At 43.2% G+C, this 20,433-nt stretch overlaps 1 protein-coding gene and 1 pseudogene across 1 annotated transcript in view; one reads left to right on the top strand and one right to left on the bottom strand.

Annotated features, from left to right (window-relative positions):
- The window catches only part of LOC113121849 (uncharacterized), a 1,077,549-nt gene that overhangs the window by 57,424 nt on the left and 999,692 nt on the right, over positions 1-20,433 (bottom strand).
- The window catches only part of LOC113121854 (uncharacterized), a 957,344-nt pseudogene that overhangs the window by 102,407 nt on the left and 834,504 nt on the right, over positions 1-20,433 (top strand).

The following is a 20,433-nucleotide window of genomic DNA, read 5'->3' as shown; positions in this document are numbered from 1 at the left end:
GTCCTAGAAGTCGTCAGGTGACGTCATCACCTAATTTGCATAAGGTCGTGGCCCGTGCTGTAATTGTGATGGACGCTTTGACCAACTTCAGACATGGAAAGAAAGAGACAACTGTGATTCTTTATAAGAAATAAGGGACAGTCCAAATATTTGTCCTGGGCCATATGATGGAGGACGACGGCCTGCAGTTAATAAGTTCTCAGAAATAATTACATTTGTCTTGCTTCACCTATTTATCTCCATCCTCTAGAAAGAATTGAATGTCATCAAAATGTCATCAGGCTGAGTAAATTGTACCATTATAGAAATGTGACTGCACAAGGAACGTAGTAATTTAGGAGGTGAAAATACTGTGAAGGTTCATACATGGGCCTACAAAAGGCAGGAAGTTCATCAGAGGAATCATCATGAAGAAACTATAACAGCTGAACGTCTATGAAACGTCAGTCCATAAAGCATTTTAAACAAAGGCACTTAGCTACATTTGGAAACTACATTTTATTGGAACCATGAAGGAACGAAAATGCTGATTTTTCAATGAATAAAAACTTAGAGAGTGTGGGCTGCTTCTGGATTTGGAGCTGCTTCAATAATGAGGTCCAAGTTTAAGAACCCGTTAGGACTCAAACTATTTCTTACAACAATACAAATAAAAACTATTTTCTCTCTCTATTTACCAGCATTAAGTTAAAATGGTGAAACATGTTTTCCTGCCTTGCTGGATCTCGGGCTCAATGATCCATCATTTGTTTGCATTTGCCCAAACCGATTTAGAAAAATCAGAATCATTTGCAGTCGGGACGCGGAGCCGTGAACGTCTCCAGCTGTGACTGCAGCTGGAGGAACCGGGCCTATGGCTTTGGACGGGGAGGGACGGGTGTCAAGCCGAGTCCTGCATTCACCTCGCGGGAGCGCACTTCACCAAAGAGAAAACTCCCAACCAATAAACTCAGAGACAAAGTGTTTACAGGCCTAAGTTTCTGTTTTCAGGTTTATCAGCAATGAGAACAGATCCAGCCTAATTGGAGTCTGTGAATGTTTCATGTCACCTGTGTTTTATTGGGCTAAACTCTGTTTTAAGTCGTGTTTCCTCGTTAAGACTCAGGATTTGTTTTCCAAAGGCTGCTGGTTGTTAAGAAAAGCTTTATAGACTGATCCTCATGGTGGAATGAGGTTTTTAGGGAGGACCACTGGATGTTTGGGGTCAAATTCACATGTAAATATAAAACACATGGGACCTGTTCAGTCTAAGTGCCAGGGACAGATCGTCACTATGAGACTGGATGTTATCAAATGTATGAAATGAAGTCTTGACCAAATAGGCCCAATTATTATTAAAACCATCAGATTCATTAGTGTCTGTGTATTTAGATATTTAGATATTTAGATATTTATCTGAATCTGAAGAAAAAACTAAGAAATCACTAATTAAAGCAAAGCTAAAACAAATCAAATCAAATAACTACACGTTAACATGGTCTGGTCCCACTGGGTTATACAGCCCATTGACCAGGGGCCATGCATCATGTGGCAGACCTGCTCTGACAGGATCTGCATCCCCCTATTTCAGACAGGAAAGACACTACATGCATGAAACTGTTCTAGTCAGTCTGTAATAACTCTGTGTATATGAAGATGCAACATTTATGTCAACGTGTGTTTTATTTAACCACAATATTAGAACATGTACAAAGCCCTAATTATCTACACATACATGACTATGTACATATACACAACCGGCAGCTGCCAAAACCTCATCTGTGCTGATTGACCCGTGTTTAGGTTTTGGCCTCATTATGTCCTTGAATTCAGCATATTCACTGTTAATGAGCTCCACAGAATGTGGGCGGTGGAGAATGACCTCATACTTCTTTGCCAGTGTGGCGATGTCTGCTGCTCCATACTCACAGCTGATGTCTGAACTCAATGCCTCAGTGTCAAATGCAGACCCCTCCTTTAATTCATCCTCTGGAAAACCAGCATCCAAGTGATCACAGAGCTTAGAATAAAACCAGTAATCTCACCTGTATTTCTGCTATCGGCCGATGAGGCCCTCATGGCCTCTTTGACACGGTCACTCCACTTAACATCCTTTTCCTCTGTCAAGTCTTGGGAACGCAACTTCTCAGTCTTTGCTCTTGCAAAGCAGTGCCCTTCCATCACAGTCAGGTTGGGTCTTTGAAAAGAAAGACCCAGGTGTGAGAGCTCGCCCCAAACATCTCCCAGAGCAGTGAGAGTAACCTTGAACTTTGAACCGTCAGCTTTTTGTAACAGTAGTTTGCTACTGGATCTCTGTCATCACTGGATTCTCTCTTGCAGTCTTCTTCCAGCACAGTGTAGTTCCTCAGAACAGCTTTCACAGCTTGGTACCGCGACAGTCATCGCACTTCGTCCAGAGGCCTGAATGACAGTGTGTCCTCATGCAGAATCTTTGCTAGGTCTTCCAACTTCCCCTCTTTACAGTGGATCTAGAGAAAGTGGAACAAACCGTTCTAAGAAGACTTTCACATCACGCATCAAAGGTCCATCTTTCCACGCATCATCAGTGCCCAAGTCCTCTCTCTGGGCCACACAGTGTTGTTCACTTAGGTCTGGTATTTAACTCCGTTGTGCTTTCCTAGCATGACTGAGGCACCATGGGAGGTCAGCATCACCATTCTCTGCATGTCTAGTTCCTGCTTGGTGTCAAACTGAGCTATTGCCTGCACAATATCCTGAGCAGTGCCTGCTGTCAGCTGGATGATGCCTCCAAACATAGTTTTATGGTTGAGGTTATTTTCCTCCCTGTATTTAATATACAGGACGAGCATTTTGTGCTCTGTGCTGTCTGTGCTCTCATCTACGATCAGGCTGTGCCAAGGTGCATTTGAACTTTACACATCGTCTCATTCTGCACTATTTGACTCATTGAATTCACAAACTCAAAGGCCTCATTTCTGCTTCTCCAGCTTCCTGGTTTCCTCACATCCTTTGCCATGTGATGGTCAGTTTGTTGAACTGGCAGCATAGAAGCATCATGTTGATGGCTGGTAGAATATTGTCGATGAGGACTTGAACTTGCTCGGGGTTGGATTTCTTTACAAGTGACAGCTCGGTCCTCTTCTCTCGGTCTTTGGCGCTCTCCCCCAACAAGGTACCGATCCCCATCCCCATCTTACATCTTCTTACAAGTTCAACCGCTTTCAAATGACTTTGGTGCTGAATGTGACGCTTGAGGTGGTCCAGCTTCCGTTCTGTCCACACTTTCCCCCTTGGCCACATGTTTTGCAGAGCAGACCTTTGTCGCTGGAAAAAGAAGAACTCTCCCCCAGTTCCACCGTTTGTTCTTCTGTTGGCTCAGACTCTCACAGCCATTCCATCTTAAAGAATTGCATTTCTTTTTTCCTTTGGCTTGGTGAGGGGATGTGCCACCGCCCGTTCGTTTTGCCATTATTATAAAGGGTCACCATAAGCAGCTCTCAGCATCGTCCACAGCGCTTTGCTCAAACACCGGTGGCGACACATAAGGACGCTGTCATAGCCTGTCGACGTTGATCAGCTGCGTAAAGACGTATGTGAATTGCATCATTGGCTGGAGCAGCCGGTCACCGGTCACTCACTGACTCACGTTGCAAAATAGCACAGAATGAATTGTCACGTGTTTATTTTATTTTCAGTTCAGGTTGGATCTTTTTGTGCGCGGAGACCGTGTCAGCAGGGAGCGATTGCGCAGTGAGCGTAGCTTAGAGGGAACAGAGCTGGCAGGTTGGCTGAAACCAAAAGTGTCTATCAATATGTGTGTGATGACTGACTACTACACTAAATGGCCACAAGCCTGTCCTCTGCAGTCAAAGGTGCAGAAGAGGTTACACAACAAATTCTAAAGTTTGTGGATCAGTTTGAGGCACCAAAACACATTTGGACAGACCAGGGGGGCGAATCTGTAAATGAGGTAAAAGGCAAAGGCAAATGTATTAGTATAGCACCATTCATACACTACGCAACTCAAAGTGCTTTACAAGGCAGATAGTTCCATTAAAAGTCTGGAAAAGAGCATCTGAAAACAAAGACATTTAACATCAAATACATTTAGATCAAATAAAGTCAATTCAAATAAGATGTCAAAGCACATTAAGGAAACAAGGAGGAACAATTATTTGAAGGCAGCAGGAAACAACAGGGTTTTCAGTCCTGGTTTGAATGAGCTGACAGTTGGAGCAGACCTCAGGTGTTCAGGAAGTTTGTTCCACAGGTGAGGAGCATAGTGACTGAATGCTGCTTCACTTTGTTTGGTTCTGGTTCATCTCTATCTGCACCACACAGGCCTTGATGTGTATTTCAAGCTGACAGGCCAGAAGACATTTTAGCAGCTTGTTGATCCACATTCAACCAGAATTAGTTCTTTTTTATGACAAATGTAAATGAAAATGGTTTAATTTGCCCCTGACAAATAATTAATTAGTAAATTATCAAAGTTTCTTTGATGCTGGACATTAACACAAACAACCTGTGGGTTTCCAGGTGGTAGAAAATCTCTCCCCTCTAACATTACAAACTTCTCTGGAAGACTCTTTGACTCTTTGACCTCTCACCTTTTGGAAAAACGTGTCCAGGAATCTGCAGCTGCAGACTGTCTGGAGCATCGAGGAGGAAAACTGGATTAATGACTCAGCAACATTTATAGATTTGCTGCAGAGAATATGGATTATTAGAAGGTGAGAAATGACCCTTTGCTACTGTAGCACCAACATTTCTCACCGTGAACCTTATATAAGAAATTACCAACATATGAGCAGGAATAAAATAAAGATACACACCAGGCAACTGGTCAAAAAGCTGCTGTAAGTGTTGAATTATTGCTGATTTAATAAATCACTAAATCACTAATCAAGAATATGATTCTGATTCTTAAGTTTCTTTGAGTTGACAAAATGCCAAAATGACCTTCATGTCCCTGTGAGAGCCGTCTCAGGCATATTCTGGTAAACCAGAGCCAGCACTGTCAGCCTGAAACACTGTGTCATATGAGGACATTACACTGCACTAATGAGCTGGAACAATTAGCTGCTCACACTAGAGAGTTTAATTGAACAGTTACCAAGATGAGAAAGGTCTTTCTCACACACACACACACACTCCTGGAGCAGCCATTCACACTAGAGGTGCTTGAACAATGGCCTCCTGTAGTAATGACTTAAGAAACTGAGTTTTCTGTGTTGGCCTGATACCCTGAGATATTTCCTGGCTGTTGAACACACAACACTCAGGCCTCTTCACAGGAGAAACTGCTCCTGAGGACTTTCAATGGATGGCCCCTGGCAGTGTGTGTGTGTGTGTGTTTAGTGTTGATGTTGTACGGTACAAGTGTGTGTGATTTGTCTTGTGCACTTGATAAAAAGATGAAATGACACTTTTATAAGAGCCTGCTGTTGGCTCACTGTCACACTACACAGAGCAATAAAGTGCTTTGATTGGCTAAAGCTCAGACTAGTTATTGATTCATTGATCGATTTGTTGATCTGCTCATCTGGCAAATTATCCTGATGGTCAAAGCTGAACTGTTATTCAGGAGAAATCTCCATGAGACATCATTTTAACTTCAATCATGATTTCATTTATTTCCTATTAGAGAGACTAACTACCTTCACTGCTTTAAGTGTTTTTATTATGGTGCTTTAACATTTTTCATCCTGACAGACTCAACTCAGTGAAACCAACTTGTATAAAAGCTTTAAACCAACTGACTGTTGTGCTGAACATATACTATAAAATTACAAGAACAGAACAGACACATAAGGTGATGTGGTTAGAAGTGACAGACGCATCCCAAACATCACGTGTCTGATTTACAGTCAGTATGTTTATTTCTCCATGACACAGTCTCCATTGTTTCTGTGGAAGGATTCCTACCACAGGTCCAGTGGATCCAGAACATCCATGTACATGTACAGATTTCCATAAACCCCAACACTGCAGTGAAATGTCACAGCAACAGAAACAGCAGAAAACTACAGACAAAGAAGTTGGACCCGCTACAATAAGACCAGGACTCAGCTGGTCTAAATGCTGAAATGCTGTTTATTTGGCTGTAAGCAGGAAGTCAGAGCAGGTGCTGAGGCTGGAAAACTCCTCACTCAGTGATCTGTAAATCCTTTTCTCTGTAGGTCTCGGGGTCGGCCGCCTTCCTCTGAGCTGCTGGAGGAAAATCAGGAAACTGTCAGAAAACCTGGATTAGTTCATTATAGTGAGGCTGTTTTGTTCTGAATGGACTTTCTCTTTGGAAATAACTAGTTTTCCATTCAAATGTTTACATACGTGTTTTTCTGTGACGCATTTCTTTGAAATCATGTTCTGGATTTTGGTTTATCGTGTTGTTTTCATACATATTAAAAATACACATCAAGTGAAAAATAGGACTTCAAATTATTGAGCTGTGGACCTATGTGCTATTTTGATTTAGCATCTGACATTAAAGGTGTTATATGTCCTATATAATTCAAGAAGACAGGCACCCTGGTCCCCCAACAGATCAGCAGTCTATCACAGGCCTGACACACGTTCACATCCACACCTGCAGACACTTTAGTCACCAACCAACCTGAAGAGCATGGGTGGACATAAAGGTTGGACTTTGATCCACCTTGAATCTTCACAGACACTTAACCAGCCTAAAGATCCATAAAGATCCACATTGGTTGTTAAAATGTTCAGCAAATGGAAAAAATAAAAAAACAACAACCTTAGTTTCCGTTTCCGTTTCCGTTTCCTTCTTCTTCTGCTGCTGCTGCTGCTCCTTGTCCTTGACTTCTTCCGTTTTCTTCTTCTTTTGTTTAATGGCAGTTTTCAAGCCATCTAGGGGACATTACCGCCACCCCCGAGCAGGAACATGGACATAGACAGGGTCCAAACAAACCTTATCTCTGCTAGAACCAATTTTATTTTCTACCGAACCTTAGAATTTATTAATAACCCATCCATCATCTAGACCCCCTTAGTCCTAACCAGGGTCCCAGGGATCTGCTGGAGCCTGTCCCAGCTCTCTTTGGGTGAAAGGCAGGGGTCCACCCTGGACAGGTCACCAGTCCATCACAGTTATTAATAATCTGATAATCCCTCTCGGATTATTAGCACCGGTAAAGGAAATGACCAATGAAAAGGAGTGAGCCAATCATGAACCAGGAGCCGTGCGCAGTGGGCGTGGCCGTCCAATCACCGCCATTTAAATCCTGCGCGCCAGGTGCTCAGGTGTTCGTCAAGTCCGCCGCAGAAACACGCAGCCCGCTGAAGCCGCACAACTAAAACACGAACCTTTTCTCCTTCGGCCCAAACACGTTGTTTTGGAGCCGGATGAAGACGGAACAGCGCCTTGACCTGCCCTTAAACACAAGAAGAAGAACTGAGCGACCAGGTTCGGAGGCACAGATGCGGGAAATCTGCAGATAAAACGTCATATTCATCGGAACAGAGCTGGGTCTGCAGGACCAGGGACCCAGAGTCTGTCAAAGGTGAGACACCGAGTGTTTGTTTATCAAAGACACTTTGTTGGTTCGACCCTCCCTCATTGTTTGTCTGGACCTGCTACAGGTGCGTCAGGTGTGTGACGCCCCAACACGTAGAGCAGCGCGGCCTCATGGCGGACTGAGCGTCAAACTGCCTCCATAAAACCACGTCGGACCAAGACCAGACCTCGGGTCTGCTACCTGTGGATCCATAAGGGCCCTGAACACTGATTGACCAAGGTGAGCTTGTCCTTTACATCAGGCAGGTGTAAAAACCTGTGGCGGCTCAGTGTGACGCAGTTTTAGCCATGAGCCCTGTTAGCAGGCCCACCGACGGTCGGTTGTCCTGGACCCACGATGACCCACTAACTTTTATATAAGCTGCTGGACTCATTAGTCACAGTCCAACTTTATTTAGTTGCCTGCTCATAAAAGCTGCTTTTTATCTTTCTGATGTTTCTGGATAAAACAGTTTTACTTTCTCTCCCTAAAATACAAAAAAGGAGACTAGAAAAAGTCAAAGCAGAAAGTGACAGTGAAGATGTTGAAGCAATAAATGAACCAAACTCCTGGACCCCATGAGACCAGACTGACTGTTGTCCTTTCTCTTTCCAGATCCCTGTCCACTGTGAGGTCTGCCAAATAGTAAGGACGTTGTTTTCTAGTCATACTTGGCCGCCATGACTCTGTCTCTGTCCTGTCCTGGCCCCTGGGCCAAAGAGAAGCCTGTAGTGGTTGTTTTAGTGGTCTCTGTGCAGGGCTTAGGGTCAGGGTCTTTCTCTCCCATCATGAGGCCTGTGTTCAGGTTCTTGGTGCTACAGGTCAAAGGTCGAACATGGCCATGGTGCCATGGGTGCTCTCTCTCTCCCTCCCTCCCCCACTTTCCAGTCATGGCGGCCTTGTATCATCTTTAAAATCCTCTCTGTGCGATCTAGCACCTGTCCTTAACTCTATCCTTATTTTTTATTTTGGCCACCAAGCCCATGAGCCGCCAACATCCAGTCTGTCCCATCAAATGGCTGCCCATAGTCAGGTGAGAGCAGCCGTCTGTGGTTTGTCGTCAGACCAGGGGCAGATGTTTGGATGTTTGTCTCAGCCTGTTGTTTGGAAGGTGTTGTGTCATTGAGGGCTGAGCTTAGTGTGACCTCTGTCTCTTTCTGCCCCAAGATGGCCCCTAAAAAATACTAAAATAAAAAACTAAACAGAAACACAAACAGCTTTTAAAAAACAAGTCTAGATAACCAGTGTGGCCATTAGAACAATGCGTCGTTACTAAAAGGCTCCTTTAGGCCACAACACCCAGCCGGTCAGCTCTCCGTCCTCCTCGTCGTCTGTTGCCTGACTGGCCGGCTCTCGTCTGGACACACACTCTCCGTCTCCACAATAATAATCTGTTATGACGACAATGATAATAACAAACAATAACAATATTAATAACGTTGTGAACTGTGCCTCTCTCTCTCTCTCTCTCTCTCTCTCTCTCTCTCTCTCTCTCTCTCTCTCTCTCTCTCTTCCTCTCTTCCTGTTGTTGGTTGTGTAGTGAAGGTGTTTGGTCTTGGCTGTTGTGGCTGAGGGTTGTTGTTGTTGTGGTAGTCAGCCTCCTCTTTCTCTTCTCTCTCTCCAACATAGTTTTTTATATATATAATATATAGTCTGTGCAGTTTGAATCAATGTTTGTGGACTAACTGTTATAGTTTGGTTCCATCTGCTCTAAAACAAAAGGCATGATGCCAAAATAAAATAAAAACAATTATAAAATCAAAATAATAAAAGGTGTGGTTGTGCTTCTGGTTCTAGTGTGTCCCAACACTTATCGGTTCCACACATCTCTCTCTCTCTCTCTTTCTTCCTCTCGCGTTACCGTGTTTTTGTTTCAGCCTCCAGCGGATCTTCAGCCTGGTCTACATGAGGTAAGGGTGACAAGGTCACATGGTAAGTGGTTCTGTGATGTGGTTTGTGATGTTTGCGGGCACTGTGCTGTAATTCACGTCGAATAACCGCCTGCTGTCAAAAAGGGCCGAGAGCGGAGGGTTGTTCGATCTGGTTTGCGGTCACGGTGCCACGGTTCGTGTCCAGTGACCCCCTGCTGTTCTACAGCCGAGGGCTGTTGGACAATCCTCCCCTTCGGTCAGTAACTTTAGCACAGCGTGGCCACCGGTCGCTCCGATAGACCGACTTAGGTCAGTGTTTTAAGGACTTAAAGCAGTGACCTAAGCATGAGAGGTTTGTTCTGTGCTTTCTCATGTGGAGGCACGAAACAAACAAAAACATTAGCTCTAAATATGTTAGTCAGTGTAGATACGTCATAATAACACAAACTAAAAAGATCCCCAACCTGTCCTTTATTTTGACTGCCTTGTCATTTCATCTGTCACGTTAGAAATAATTAGTAGTTTGTGATTTTGATGCCTTAGTTATTTATTATGTGTCTCTACCAATAATGAGTTATTTTTACTGCCCGTCACTTATTTGTCTCCATTTCTGTCTAATCTATAATTCATCTTTATTTCCATTAAGCGGCTGGGCTGGTGGTGCCAAGAGAACCGACCTGTCGGTTTTGGCTCAGATAGGTCTGTCAGTTGTTGATCTAGAGTCAGTGGTGCTAGAAGTCCTGTTGTCTGTTGTGGTGTCAGAAGATCTGATTGGATTATTTTAGCTCCAACAGGCCTGGTGGTTGTTGAGTGTTAGGGGTCTGGTCTGTTGCCTGTTGTGGAGCTTAGAGGTCTGACCTGTGTGTTCTGGCTCCAGTAGGCCTGTTGGTGCACTGGTGGTTGGGTTGGTGCTGGTCCAGCTCTGTCTCAATGCAACTCTTTCCTCCTCTCACTGTTTGAACTTTGACCTCAATGTCTACATGTGTGTCTGTCCAAGTTCAGTTTTGTGTATAGCACCAAATCACAACACAATCATCTCAAGACACTTTACAAAAACTGAAACCCCAACAAATCCCTTATGAGCAGCACTTGGTGACAGTGGGTGCATCGGGTTATATATTAGCATGTCTGTGTCTGCATGTCCGTCCGTCTGCGTCAACGTGTCCGTCTTTACGTTTGTTTGTTGGAACCAGCTGGAACATGAAGCCCCAGGAGTGTCTTTGAAATTGGTAAGGCACTGACCCTTTAAAGGAACTTTGTTCTTCCAAATGTCTGTAAATCCTTTGATGCATCTTTCGGTCCCTTGTTCTTCTACAGGTGCATCACATGAGATGCTCAGACACAATTGGGCCTTATTGGCTGCTGGATGGTGTGACAGAGATCCACGACCTTTGTTCCTGAAAAACTTTGTTCCTGCAAAGAAAACTAGAGAAAGATACCAAACCACATCTAGATTCAGGAGGACCTTGGAAACTGATCCAGGAAGGTGAGTGACAGCCTGAACTGTAACTTTTCCAGCCATGTGTTAGTTGTTGGCTCTGATGGGTCTGGGAAGCACAGTTTTAGTCCAACATTAACCCTGTTAATCAATGTTTTGGATCAGATTCCAGATTAGAAAATGTTGTTGCACTAAATATTGAACAGATGTTCTTGGTGCAGTGATGAGTAGCAGGTACATCTGGGGTCTGGCTTCCTTGAGACTGAAGAACCTGGCCTCCAAGAAGCACCACCATCCCTCAGCTTGTCGCTGTCTGATGTTCTACAGGGGCTGCAGTTTAGCTGCTAACCATCGGACCACCACCTTCTGGCACTGGATCCATGGTCAGGCTTCCAGACACAGTCCTGAGGGAAGTATTGTAGAGTCTCTTTATGTTGTAGAAAGTCAGCAGACTAGTTACTAACAACTGAACTAGTCCACGTTAGCATATGCTATATCAGGATTATGATAGTCTTGGGTTTCATGATTCTGTTGTCCAAAATTGGTTTGAGACTGGCTTTACTGTGCCTTATATTGTTAGATTTGAACTGTTCAGCCATTAGTTGATCAGGCTTTGATCATGATTGGCTCATTGTATGAATTGGAGAGTGATGACCAGGGAAGTCTTGACAGGGTCAGAATGGGATTGTCCAAAGCAGGAAGTTAGTGTCTTGTAATGTTGAGTAGTCTCGTTGTTGATCATCACCACCCAAATTCTGATAGAAATCCAATGTTGGTTGTACCTGAGGGTTCAGTCTCTGGGTTGTCTCTCTGCCAAGCTTCACCCCCAAGCAGAACCTCCAATCCTGGTGAGGTCCAACTTTGCGTTTCGGTTCTGGGGAGGCCTCCCAGCAGGGGATCTTATCCCACCCCTGTAAAGCGTTCCGTCACGATCGCTGGGATATATCGGACGGTTTTGTACGTGTCGGTCGGTCGACGTAGGACCAGCCAGGACTGGGTTTCTGGTGTTGGGGGCATCAAGCCTGGCAGAGACGGACAATTCAGACAACTGGACTGACGCTGTTGGACACGTGGTTTGTGTCTTAGTTTAATTTTCCATCTAGTGGTGATGTTGACAGTTAAGGCTCTATAGAACTGATTAGTTTGAAATGTACAGGTTGACACCATGTTGAAGTATCGTCAGTGTGTTAATATCAGAAATGCTGTTTCCAAAAGTTGATCTGAGTCCAGTCAGTCTCAAACAGGTTTTATCCACAGATGTGGCTCAGAGACATCGGAGTCAGGCTAGTGAACAGGTCTAGAGCTCAGATGGACTCAGTCTTTCTGGATCTTACTGGGTTTGAGGTCTTTTGTCTCTGGCCAGTGTTGGACAGACAGAAGGGTGGGGGGGTCTTGTGTGACCTCTGTGTTTGCTAACATACAGCTCACTGCTGCCATGAGCCCGTAGCTGAAAACTGACAGTCACATCTTGTAGTTGCTGTCAGATGTTATTAACAGGCCTGACTGTGGTCACACATTTAGTGTACAAGGCTTCAGTTGGTAGAAAGTCTAAAGAAGAGCTTGTGTTGCTGTAGAATTCCCCCTTACCTTCTAGGACCCAAAGCCAGGACTAGAAAATTTGATAAACACTTAAAAGAAAACATCTAATTGTGCTTCCTGTTTTTGAAAAGTTGCAGTTCACCCACAAACCATGAGGAGACGGAGGCTGAAGCAGGTCAGCAGGTTCCTGTGGACCAGGAGAAAACGACGTGAGACTCTGTGATCAGATGTGTCCTGGATGAGGCTGAAGACGACCACGGTGGACCAAACCGTCCTCGATGACAACGTCCCTGCATCTGTTGACCCAGTGATGTGTTCAGGTACATCATCTACTTCTGTTAAACCTTCACCTGCTTTGTATCGATCAGGATTATTGACAGATTGTTTCATTCTGGTTGGTCCAATTAAAGGAAACCTGTGATGGGGCCATGTTGTCACCAAGCCCTGCCCTCCACCTTCATCTCCACATCTCCCATCAGACCTGTTGGAATAAAACTCTGATCCATGGGACTGAGCTCAGTAAAGACAGGAAGTGAACTGTCTGCATGTAGGATGGAGCTCCAACTCACCTGTTGAACATTTTTGTATGAACTGTGTTTCACCTGCACAGGACAGAGTTGTTTGTTAGTCCATGGTGGAGGTCTCAGGGCAGTGTTGATATGAGCAGACTTTGATTCTCCAAAGCAGGAGTTAAATGATGTCGTAATTTTCAGAGTAGTTTTGTCTTGTCATTGATCATCACCCGAATTTAATAGAAATATAATCTTGGTTGCACTTGAGGCCATTAGTCGATCAGGCTTTGATCATGATTGGCTCATTGTATGAACTGGAGAGTGATGACCAGGGAAGTCTTGACAGGGTCAGACTGGGATTGTCCAAAGCAGGAAGTTAGTGTGTTGTAATGTTGAGAGTAGTCTTGTTGTTGATCATCACCACCCAAATTCTGATAGAAATCCAATGTTGGTTGTACCAGAGGGTTCAGTCTCTGGGTTGTCTCTTTGCCAAGCTTCACCCCCAAGCAGAACCTCCAATCCTGGTGAGGTCCAACTTTGCATTTCGGTTCTGGGGAGGCCTCCCAGCAGGGGATCTTATCCCACCCCTGTAAAGCGTTTCGTCACGGTTGCTCGGCTATATCTGATGGTTTAGTACGTGTCGGTCGATCGACGTGGGACCAGCCAGGACTGGGTTTCTGGTGTTGGGGGCATCAAGCCTGGCAGAGACAGACAATTCGGACAACTGGATTGAAGCTGTTGAACATGTGGTTTGTGTCTTAGTTTAATTTTCCATCTAGTGGTGATGTTGATAGTTACGGCTCTATAGACCTGATTAGTTTGAAATGTACAGGTTGACACCATGTTGAAGTATCGTCAGTGTGTTAATATCAGAAATGCTGTTTCCAAAAGTTGATCTGAGTCCAGTCAGTCTCAAACAGGTTTTATCCACAGATGTGGATCAGAGACATCAGAGTCAGGCTACTGGAGGTTTAGTTGTTGCATAACGACACAGGCGGACCGGACACAGGATGTAGGCACATAATGTAGACTCCTGGTTTGGAGCTAAGGGCCATGGTTGTGCAGTTTCCAAAACCAGACCAGGATCCCTCTGGTTTTGTGAATCAGCTGACTGTGGTGCTGCTGTGATCCTACTTAGACAGAAAGTGATGCTGACATGTTTCAGGGAAGGAAGCTTCAGCTGTCCCACATCAGCCTGATGCAGAGCAGACTACATGAAGGCAGCCTGGATCAGTAGGTTGTTGTGCTGTTGGACAGTCTCTCACCTCCACTCATGTGTTAGAGCTGCTTTTCAAACCATAGGAACTAACTAGTCTTTATTTCCTGTTCTGAACAGACTCAGTTGGACTCGGTTGTTTCTGTTGAAGCTGAACAGACCAGACGGTTTGTGGCGTCTGCTGCTTTCAAACGCTTCACTAGTGTCAGAGAAAATGAGCAGTTTGAGGTAGTGAACAGGTCTAGAGCTCAGATGGACTCAGTCTTTCTGGTTTGAGGTCTTTGTGTTTGAAGTATTGTTGTAAATATTTTATGTTGTGACTGACTTCCTGTGAACTGACTTAATGTTTGAGGTTAGTCTGTAATTGTCTAGTTCAGTCTTGGTAATAAACATCTGACTTCAGAATTTCTGTTGTTCTTTGGCTCACGTTTCTGTTCCACAGTCGCAGGTTCTTTATTTACTGTTGATCTCCACAAGAAGGTTCATGAAGTGAATATCACACATCCTGATGTATATTTTCATAAACAGTTTGAGTTAAAGTTGAAGAAAACTGTTTTTACAGATTTGAAGTTGAGATGTTTTTATAACAAAGATCAGTGTAAACAGACATAAAAACCCAGCTCACTGCAGACCTTAAAGATCTGGTTCTTCTGATTGTCCTTAAAATCTGTTTTGCATTGCTCCTATAAAGCAATAGGGTCGACAGTCTCAGGATCTTGGACTTATGAGTCTGAGTTACTTAAATCTCTTAAGAGTAAATCACCAAACTAACCAAAAAAATCTTTCATTTCTTGTGTGTTCCCTCTGTTCTGCCTGGTGACGTCTTTAAGGACCCATTACCACAGTGTTTGGATTTCAAAATGTTCTTTTAAAAAATCCTGGTCTTGTACTTTTCGCTGCATCAGTTAAAATTGCAGCAGGTGGTTCTGCAAAGTTACTGCTGAACATAAATGACAAACCAGGCTCATCTGACAGTTGAGGTTGTGCAAAGAGGAGAGTTAGGAGACAGATGGTTTAGTTTGAAGATTCACTTCTGCTCTTTATTTGGTGTCAGGGTTTTATTTGCTCAAGTCAGGCAGATGCTGCAGCTCAGTTGCTCTTTGCAGCCTAATGAGCTGAGAAAAATGGCGACTCTGGCTTCCACAAATTACTTTCATATGCAGAAATTCCTTCTGCACTTAATTCCCCTCAGTGTGTTAATATATTCACCAATAAACTACAAACTCTCATCTGAAAAGCTAAAAACAATTATTGAAGAAGTTGCCAACTTTCTGTCACCAGCAGTGAGAAAGTTCATGAAGCTGATTATTTGTGAAATAGCAACAAAATGCAGGATCTTGTGGTTCTGATCAGTATTTGGGTTTGATTAGTTTTGCTCTCAGTGCAGGAGCCAGTGTGGCAGAATGAAAGTCTGTTGTCCAAAGATATGGACAGACAGTGAGACATGACACCTGCTTCGATTCATGTGGCCAAATACAGATTGTAGTGTTTTTACTCTGCGTGTGAGCATGTCCACACTGAAATATTTCATACAGTGACTGAAACGTGTCCTGGAGCTTTTTCTTTTGGTTTTTAGATCAGCATCATTTACAAGATGGACATAAAGTTGAATCCAGAATTTGGATTAGTGGATTAAGGTCAAAGGGTTTATCCTTCAACCTTTGCTACTTTCTATTTTCTAATGTACAAATGTTAGTTTTTGACATTCAAGCTTTATTCTTCTTAAGTTCTCGGTTCAACTTCCAAACCACGTCGGTTTTGGAGGAGCTGCAGACCCACATCGTTACTTCACCTTTCCAGGCCTTGCACAACAACGGTTGACGGTGTCTCTTTAAAACTGTTGCTTCTGCTCTTGACTTCCAACCATGTGACTGATGCCCAGCAAGGAAGCTTCAGCTGTTTCAAACGTAGATGTCACATGATTTCCCCAACAAAAGCAGTTTCTTCCTGTTTGGGAAAATTATAGCGTCTAGCTTGGAGTTTTCTTTGTTTTTTGTGTGAAATGAAACATGTTTGTGAGCTGAGTTAATGAATTTGGTCTTTATATAGAAGCAGTGAGATGAGCACACAGACAACACTTTGGTCAACCAGTTTGATTTGTAGGCAATAAAAAAAACTGTTTTAGAAAATCAGGGTAAATGCACTTTGAGCTGCAGGTCAAACATTCAGCATCTGCAGGTCAGTTCAAGACAGACATGATCAATCAAAGGTCAACGTGGTGATCAGCTGTTTGGATGCTAATGATGCCTTGGTGGATGGACCAGTCCCACCGTGAAGTAACGGAAGCTTGTGAAGTGTGTGTGTGTATCTATGTCTGTGTGTGTGTGTTCAGTGTCTGAAGAAGGAAGGACAAAAGGTGAGTGTCTTCCTGCAACAGACTTGGTCTTTGCAGGTCCAGTGTGGAGCCAAAGTTGTTTGTCAGGCCTCATGTATCACTTTCACGCCTCTAAGGACTGAAGCCACAACAGAGCAGACGCTTCACTTGTGGAAAACCAGCTGTGACAGAGGCCAGAGTGACAGCAGGGTGGACTCTGCCTTTGTTTGTGTTTACCACAGAGGAGTCAGCAGAGCCAACCTTTCTATAGTCCCTTTAAAACCTTCCACTGTCCCTCTGTCTCTAACCCCCACCTCTCTCATCAACCATCTCAGGGGGGAAGCTCGGGAAACGGACTTTTCCATTTTTGCACAAAGGTCCACTGTGGGACCCTTTTACTGTGTCTCTCTATTGAACAACAGTGGGACTTGCTGACGTCTCCATGTCAAGCATGTGGGGAAAAACACACATTCTGGGCTACGGTCTAGAATCATATGTTAGGATAGATTATGTTGTATGAAAGCAAAGTATTTGGCAGCTACAAAGCTGATTAGAGTTATAAAGATTTCACACATGTATTTCTTTGCTTTTAAATCTCATTTCTTTCACAGTTATTTGATAGTTTGGCAGGAAAGTGAAACTTGTAAGATGCCAGAACTTGCCAGATGACCCAAACAAGGACTGTCCATGTTCCAAGCATATGTGACCAGTCAGTCACCAGAACCCTTGAAATAACTAATATGTCAGAAAGCTTATATAGCAAATAAGAAGTGACAGTGTGGGCCCATAAATACACTGATGCTCCTTTTCATTAATAGAGTATCGACAGGACATTTTGAAATATAAATCTTATCTGGCATTAATCTGGAAATGTCTAAAGGATTATTTGCTCAGTATATTGAAGAAAAACTATATTAGTGAGGATTAATGTGAAGATAATGAATCTAAAATATGTGAATCTCAAACCTCCAGGAGATTAGACAGCAGATAAGCCCTTAAATTAAAGCTGCTTCATCCTAGTACCTTCCTGCTTCCTCATCCAGAGGTAGTTTGCCTGAACATGTGTGAGTTCTCATGTCACTCGAGCACTCAGGCAGTTTTGCTGTTTGGGGCTCAGAGAAATGTTTAGATGTGATGTAACATGTTTCTTTGTATGGGAACTACAAGAACGCCAAAAATGCAGCACGTGCACGTAGGAGTCTGCTGCCTTCTACATCCACTAACATCGAACGTTGCTGCCCTTTGGAGTCAGCACACGTCACATCCATCCGTCCATCATCCACCACTTATCCAGGTACACCGAGGGTCACGGGGGCACGGAACCAATCCCAGCTGACATTTGGCGAGAGGTGGCGTTCACCCTGGACAGATCACCGTCTGTCACAGGGCTGACAGGTGCAAACGCTCATCTACAGACAGTTTAGAGTCACCAGTTACCCAACCCCAAACTGCAGGTCTTTGGACTGTGGGGGGGAAACCAGAGTAGCCAGAAGAACCCCAGACAGAGACTGGGAGAACATGTGAACTCCCCACATAAAGGCTCCAGGGTCGGTCCAGCAAATATAATTTCCAATTCAAATGTCTTTACAAACATGTTGGCTTTATTCTACCTGTCAGTTTCAGCCAGGATGTCAGGGGTCTGTCATTCTTAGTTTGCAGCATATAAACAACCATGGACATAGTGGAAGGCCCCACAATAGCATCAGAAATAGCCCCAATAATTTTTGGTGCCCATATGTCACGTATGTCTTGGCAAATAAATCGTTTTTATAACGTTTCCAGTCAGTGATTGAAAGACTTGGGCTTCTGCCATTTGTTTGGATTATAGTGCAAGACAATTAACTACAAATGTTGAACTGGACAAAAACCTCTGTTGTAGTCTTTGGTGTGTCAGTGTCAGTTTGAACAAATGATGCCACACTGACAAAGGCTCTGAAGAGTCATCTCAGTGTGAATCTTGAGAGAAACTCCCAGTAAAAAATCCCCAAGGATTATTTATTCCTAATTTGGCTGTTCTATAAAGCTGGAGTCTTGTAAGGAACATGACTCAGCATTTCATTCCAGCTGAGGTGAGTTACATTTAGAGGACAGGAGCTTCTCTTCATGTTGCATGGATAGTCTCTGAATCACTTACAGGATGAAAAGAGGAAAAACATGATTCATTATATGAAAAGTTGACTTTGCTAATATGTTTACAAAGATCATTGAACTGGCAAAGGTTTTGTGTATGTGACACTGGCCAATTGTTGTGTTGGATTATGTTCTTTTCCCTGAAGTGATTCACTTAATACGACAGTAAATAGCCTGATAACCCATAACTAGAAAACTGCATTTCCTGTGGAAGATGCGTGTGAATGCTGAAAGCTGGATGAAGCTGCCCAACAAGGCTGAAAATGGCTGAAATGCATTGCTGAATAAGCTGAAGGCTGAAATGCTGAAGAATCCTAGAAGCTGAAATGTAAAACTGGAGATGGAAGCTGAACTTGTTCACCTTAAAAACTATTCAACATTGCTGGAAAGGCTGAAAAGAGAACGATATGATGAAGTAGAAATAAATTGGCTTTCAATTGCTAAAGAAAGAAATTTTCAACTAATATAAAAGAAGACACTGTTGCTGAATAACCAAAGGAATTAAATATATGAGTTAAAGAAAAAGAATGGAAGAATGAGACAGCAATAAAGTGAAATTGCAGAAAGACTGTATAGACAGAAAGAATGTATAGTTTAAAAACCGATAAATATTACTGAAAATACAGAAGGTATAGGTGTAGCCAAACCAGAAAAATTTGAAGTAAGGTTTTCTGAGAGAAAGAAGAGAAGAAGAAAGATCAAAAAAAGAGAAGAAATGAAGCAGCATGAATAAAGAATATACAGATATGCAGGGGAACGAGAGAAAAATGTGCTGGAAAAGAGCAAATATTAACATTTCTTAGCTTTTATTTTGAAACTGTGAAATAAAAAGGCTTTTATTTTGAAAAGGCCGCGTGCTACAGGAGACTCATGTCACCTTGAGTTAAGATCTGAACTTTAATTTTCAATATTTGTTATTCTTTGGAACACTGCATTAACTTCCTGTAAATAACTGTAGACTTTTACTGTGGAGGTCCAACCATGTCCTCTTGAAGAAGACACTGTGCCTGACATTTAAAATGGCCTCAGTTGTTGCCTGAAGCTGTATGCCAATTACTAAAGTCCATTTTAAGGTTACAACAGTATTAGCAATAAAATCCAGCTGAAGTAGTAAAAGTAGTCACTAAGCAGAAAACCAACTAAAGTATCAGAGAAATATTGTGCAGTCCAAAGTCCAAGCTTTGTCTCTGTAATGTAGTTCTGTAGAAAGTAGCAGTGAATGGGAAAGTACTCAAGTCCAAATACCTCAAATACCTGACCAAGTGCTGTATTTAGTTTCAGCCACTAGATGGAGACACAACATTGTGGTTTTATGTCGTTTTTCTTCTCTCTCAACTTATTTTGTGTCTTTTTGTGTCATTGTTCATCTGTTTCTTGTTGTTTTGCATCTTTTGTGGTTTTGACCTGAGCTCTGTGACTTTCCAACTAGTCTGATGTCCCTTCATCCAGAGACACAGGCCCAAGGGCCCCTGAGCTCTCAGGCCCCTGGTTAATCCAGCCCTGATGATTAGACAGTTTCCAGCAGCAGGTCTATGGACTCTGGACTCCTCATACACACAGATCAACACATTTGAATGACATTCAATAAATAGACACTTTCTATGTGACATATTGTGAAGCTGGACTTTGGAGAATAATCCTCCTTTTAGCCAAACAAAGCAGTGTAGAGTGTGATCTCTAGTCCCAACTCTGTCTGTCACATATATGAGAACCTGTGCTTATGTCATTATATGCAACATTGGCCTGTGACAGATGCTGATTGTTTCTGCTGTGCTCTTTTTATCAGTTAGAAAGAAAACAACTGTGTTGTCAGTCTTTGACCATGTTTAAAGTGCATTCATTTATGCAAAGCTTGGCTTGATTGGTTCCACAGACTTTCTACATGTGGCCAATTATATTTGGACACTAGAGCCTTTTCTAACCAGTCAAATATGA

This window comes from Mastacembelus armatus, chromosome 20, assembly GCF_900324485.2.
Source record: "Mastacembelus armatus chromosome 20, fMasArm1.2, whole genome shotgun sequence".
Lineage (NCBI taxonomy): Eukaryota > Metazoa > Chordata > Actinopteri > Synbranchiformes > Mastacembelidae > Mastacembelus > Mastacembelus armatus.
This window is presented reverse-complemented; position numbering and strand designations above follow the sequence as displayed.